Source organism: Chrysochloris asiatica, unplaced genomic scaffold (assembly GCF_000296735.1).
Source record: "Chrysochloris asiatica unplaced genomic scaffold, ChrAsi1.0 scaffold00187, whole genome shotgun sequence".
Lineage (NCBI taxonomy): Eukaryota > Metazoa > Chordata > Mammalia > Afrosoricida > Chrysochloridae > Chrysochloris > Chrysochloris asiatica.
This window is the reverse complement of record NW_006408705.1, coordinates 102,773-109,022: the sequence shown is the minus strand read 5'-3', so window position 1 is coordinate 109,022 and position 6,250 is coordinate 102,773.

Genomic DNA, 6,250 nt, shown 5'->3' with positions numbered 1-6,250 from the left:
AACCCACATTCAACCACTTCCCTTTTCAGGTTCTAACACTCTGGGTTACAACACAGATATAAATGCAAATGCCCCAGAAGTCAAGCATCCAGGAATGGTCCCTTATTCCTTGGGCTTAAAGAAAAACAAGATAAAATACAACTTATTGCTATTCAGTCAATTCCAACTCATGTTGTTGTTAATTGCTATCGCATTGGTACTGACTCATAGTGACCCTGTATAGGGTTTTGAGGAACAACAGGTGGGTTTGAACCACTGACATTGTAGTTTGTTGTACAGTATTTATCCTATAGTGCCACACCAGGAATCTGACTCATAGTGACACTATAAAGGATTTAAGATGTGGCAAATCTTCATAGGGAGTCCTGGTGTGGTGTTGTAGGATAAGTACTGGACTGCTAACCACAAGACTGGTGGTTCAAACCCACCACCTCCTCCTCAGAAACTTTATACAGGGTTGCTATGAGTCATAAGTGACTCAACAGCACTTAAAACATATCATCAACAACACATCTTCAGAGGAGCAGAAAGTCTCATTTTTCTTCCATGGATCTGATGGAGAATAATAGCCAATCTGAAGGAAACCAGGGAAAACCAGCTAATTCCGCCCTGCTTGCCACACATACATAAGGGAGTCCTGGTTGTGGTGTAGGGATATTAGATTACTAACCACAAGGTTGCCAGATCAAACCCACCAGTTTCTCTATGGGAGAAAGATGAGGCTTTCTGCTCCTGTAAAGATTTACAGCTTTGGAAAGCCTACGGAGGGTCACTACAAGTCAGAATAAACCTCCTGCTGCACTTCCAGTTTTCTGTTACACTTGTCTCCTAGACTTCACTCATTTGGTGCTGTCAGCAATAAAAATTTCTGCCTTTCCTTTATCTCACCATCTGGAGTCCCTGGATGATGCAAGCAGTTAGTGACCTTGACTGCTAACCAAAATACTGGTACTTCATATTCACTCATAGACGCCTTAAAAAAAAAAAAAAAAAAAATTACCCAGGCATCTAACTCCAAAGAAGTTTTGGTGTGGCACTGTAGAATAAGCACTGGGCCACAAGGTGGCTTTGAATTGCAAAGTTGGCTGTAAAGGGTCTCTATGAGTCAGAAGCCATACAACAGCACTTAACAACAACAACCTCCAAGTCAGCCACTGAAAACTCTATGGAGACCTATTTTACTCTGAAACACCTGGAAGGCCATGAATGGGAGTTGACTTGACGTGAAGGCAACTGGTAATTGATAACAAAAATTTAAACACATCTTAAAGACAGAATAACTATAATTTAGTAGATAATAGACTGGTAATGAGAACAGAAGCTCAGAATGAAAGGAGACTCTGAGGTATCTATACCTGAAGACAGGGAAAATATTAAGCTAGAAATAGCAACTTGTCATAAAGAAGAAAGAGTAGTTTAGGATGCAGATATATGTGATATTATCTGGCAAATTTTCAATTACAAAGAAACCTTGCATAGAGTGAAGGACAGTTATGACACTCTCCAGATATTCAAGACAATTTTTTGATTGTCTTTCACATGTGACAGGCAATCATAATCCACCTTTTGGTAACATTCTCAGGCATTGCATCAGATGCTATAAGTTTAAATTTCAATTCTTCCCTTTGGGCAAGTTACTGAATATTTTCTGAACTTTGACTTTATTCTATAAAAGTAGGGTGAACAACATCTCCCTCACAGTGTTATTTTGAGGTTGAAAGATGATAACAGACGAGAACGGGGCCTAGCACAGTGTGCAGTGCAGTCAGACTCAATAATGTTTTTTGAGGTGAAATTAAATGAAATCTATTAGGGTCAAATTGCTGTGTAGTTCTACCAATCAGATAGCCCCATCCTCATTTCACATTGTGACAGCAACTCATCTATCACAGTGTTATCTTAAGCCTGGTACTCAAATTTGCCACCCACTATCTCTACAAAACTATGATGAAAGCTTTTCTTAACTGGAGAACGTTTACAAAAAAAATAGTAGAAGAAAGAGGTGTGGGTACCTTCTAAAATGACCTATCTCTCTATAAGTTTTTACAAATCTGCTTCAAATACTACTTGAGATGCAATCACAATAATATTACATTTTTAATTGTATAATATTATTCCCTTGAAAATATAAATTAAGATAGCATTCAGTGAGCCTTTGGCGGGGGGAGGGAAGAAATGTATGGCATGATGCTTCAATGATTTATTTGGATTACAATATTCTTGGCAGCAAGCTAGCTCAGGATGGACGCAAAATCTCTATTACTCTCTGACTGCCTGGTTTTATGGCCTTCGTTTAACAGGATTAAAAACCTGTTCTGTGCTTTGAAGCACCTAATAGCCTTCCTTCATTTCTCCCTAATGCCCAAGTCTCTCTCTGGCTATAAACTAGGCTTTTGAGGAAAGACACATTGACTCTTCAGCCCCCAGAGAAGCAATGGTGGAGGTGTGACAGGAATATACTCCATGAACCTTCAGGGGAGGAGATACTTGCTCAGGCTTTGTGGGGGATGATTCTATTTAAGAGGCAAATTTTTCTAAGCACAAGTCACAATGACTCAAAAAATTGTGAAATCCACCATTTCCTCACTTACCAATCCTCTCATTATCTAACATTTGTGACAATAGTAAAACATCTACTGACTATTTTATGCATCAAAGACACACATATACTAATAATGAACATCAACTTGCTCTGAGAAAGTAACACTTGCTGGCTATCATGGTTAAGGGTATTAATGGTATGTGCCATCTTGACTGGGCTATGATTGTCAGTGCTCTGGTAGTTATGTATTGATGATATCTGGCAGTTAGGTAATGGTGTATTCATCCTACATTTTATGGTCTGATATGGTCAACTATTTTTGCATAATGTTGATTTTTTGCATAACGATCTGGTCATTGGAACTTACCCATGTTGATAAGTGAGGAGTGGGTATAGTTTTCTCACTAAAAGTTGTGCGAATCAAATAATTGATGGGATTTAAAACTTGATTGGAAAAGGTTCTGGGGAATTTGCTTCTAGTAACTTGGAAATTGTTTTAAAACTCAAGAAAGGCACATTTTATTGTGGTGAGAGGAAAGGCACAATGTAATCAGAGAGCATTCAGGGCAATTGCAGGCCACACCAGGGTCAGAAAGTCTTAGAGTTTCAGGCTGACAGAACATATCTACATTCTTCTTTGATAACAGAAACTGCTAGTGTGAGCAGGTGGCCCTTCCAGTAAGTTATATGTGAACTGAGTCAATGACTTTCTTTCCATCCTCACCAGCCTTTGAAGATATTCAACCAATCCTGATGTCTGCAAGTTTCTCATTACAATTGAAGATTGATAGCTTTTGCTGTTATTTGCTGTTTTATTTTATTTATAATGTGGATGTGGAGTCCTGGTGCAGCCCTGCTGGACTACAAGATTGTTTTGAACTACAAGGTTGGTGGTTCTAGCTCACCAGCTACTCCTCAGAACCAACTCAATGGCACTTAACAATAGCAATATTGAGGTGGAGTCTTGTGTGGTAATATAGGATAAGTACTGGACCAAAAGATCAGTTTGAACTGAAAAGTTGATGTTTCAAACTTACCAGCCTCTCCTCAGAAACCCTATACTGGATCATGATAAGTTGGAATTGACTCGTTGGCACTTAATAACAACAATGTTGAGGTGGAGACCCTACGCGGTAACAGTTAACAGTCAACATGCTCAGCTGCTAACTGAAAGGTTGGAGGTTTAAGTCCACACAGAGGTACCTCAGAAAAAGGCCAGGTGATCTACTTCTGGGAAATCAGCTACAGAAAACTCTGCAGAGCATCATTATACTCTGACACACATGGATGGCAACTGGAAATATTGAAGTAACTTTAGGCTTATAGTTCAGACATATTATCAGGAGGAATCAGTCCCTACAGAAGAATATCATGCTAGGCAAAATGGAGAGTCAGCAAAACAGGAAGACTCCCTGCAGAAGTCTTTTGGAGAACATGTCTGATTTCCTTTGGCTTCACAAGGGGGAAAAAGAACAAAAATCAGCCCAAGGCTGATTCCTAAGAAGCAGAGGCCAGACATGCCTCCACCCTCCAACCATCCTTCCCACAACACTCTGCTTCAATCTGGGTCCGATAATCCATTGCAATGACCACAAAGAACGTATAACAATACATACGAACATGAAATTTATTAGTGAAGTGAAAAGACTGCAATTCAGGATCAAACAACCACTTAGAATTCAACAGTTTTCCAATCGGGAATGCTTCTTCTCTGCCCTACTGCAGGCATGCCTCACTTTTATTCTCAGGTTCTCATCCATGTGACCCCTTGCCCTCTGCTGCGTTTGGGCAAGTGCTACAAAGCTCTTTTAGTCTGTTTGTGAATGCCCAAAGAGCACAATCTGCAAGCCAGCCTCCTATCCATAAGCACTCAGCTTTATTCGGTCCATGGGCCTAGAGCTACTCTGTCTCTTCATGCCACGCATCTGCAGTCATCACTTTTCTAGATAGAGATCTCATGCTCTTCTTTCTTGATGGTCCTGAGGTCATCTATTCCTGCTTCTGAGATGAATCTTTTAAATCTAGTTGGATAGCAAAACAAGTCAATCCCAGCCTTAGAGTCCTGTACACATTATTTGCATGGCCCAACCAATCACTTGGTGGGGATTAAGAATATGTTGGATTGAAAAGCCATATCATGTAAATTCAAGGTACCACACCATGCAAAGAGATGTATTGGCACTGTGGCAGCAGAAATGAGCTCAAGTTTAACAACAATTGTGAGGTTGCCTCAGGATCAGGCAGTGTTTTTTTCTCTTGTGCATAAGGCTGCTATGAGTCAGAACCAACTTGACAGCACCTAAAAACAACAAGGCTTATTTGTTGTTACTAGTTACTTACCTGTCAATTTTTTTTTCCTTTTTATTTTTCACTTTATTTTATCAAAACTATATCCATTCTTACAATAGTCTCAATAAAGAGGAACACACACATTTGTTTTTAAATTCACTAAATATTTTGGCTTTCTTCAACCGGTGATAGTTAAGGCTTTCTGTCAACTTGACTAGACCAGGATTGTCAGTGGTTTGGCAGTTGAGATGTAATTAACCCCCATGATAAGCTCTAAGATAATGCATTCAATTCTATGATGTCTGGTATGGACAGCCAGTCAATTGAAAAGAGCCATTTCCTTGATATAAATTTTTCTTTATGTATACATACATAAGTTTCACTAGTGTTGCTTCTGTAGCGAATCAAGCCTAAGAAAAACCTGAACACCTCTCTTTTTACCACCCACATTTATCTCCAACTAGATAAAAAAAACATTATATATGGTCACTTAAATCCACAGACTGACTAGGATTCAAATTCCAGTACTTCCATTTACGACTTGTGGAATTTATGGCAAATGATTTATCTTCTCCAATCCTAATTTTCTCTATTTCATTGACTCTCATTTGATTCTGAATCTTTTGTCTACCATTACCAATTTTGTCGGGGACGACATCAAACGCAATTACTGGGAAGCTGAGGCTTTGTGACCTGGATGAAAATCCAAACCCTGGGCCCTCCTCGGTATGGCGAGCCATGAACCCTACGGGCCCAGGAAGTCACCTCCTGGGGTCCCAGGTTCATTGGTGTTTGTGAACTCACTGGGTGGCCACCTCTGTACAAGTCCTAATATTGTTCATTCTATGCTTCTAACTCCAGTAATTGTAGCTTCTGAGAAAATGGTTTTTATAATGCCTCTCTTAATGTCTCCACTGTGTTGGCAGTGCGTAGGGTCCTGGGAACGAATCTTTCTGAGGTACAAGCGACAGCCACCTGGGATGAGTGTCAGAACTGCTCCTTATTTGATTATTCAGTTATGTTTAATATTAACTTAGAACATGAGCTCTTGATTATCCATGTACATTAATAAAACCGAATTTTCCCCCTAGAACCGAGGCAGTAAAACTTCATCAGGACGAACAAGGACAGGTTTACTGGGATTAAGCAGGGAGGTTCTGGAGAGGAACTGCCCAGGGTATTCACTTGAGGTGGAGTGGTAAATTCTGGGAATATTAGATTAAGAGATAATGGTGGTAGCTCCTTCAAACCTCTCCGGGTATAATCAGTTTGACCTATATGTTCTCCTTCCTCCTGAAAGCTTAAGCCAGGTATCTGAAACAGCTTGACTTTCTTCAGACCTTTTGAAATCCTTTTCACCTTTACCCATTGAAGATTAGGTGCTATAGGTATGTTAATTAGCCTGGAAGAACCTCGAGC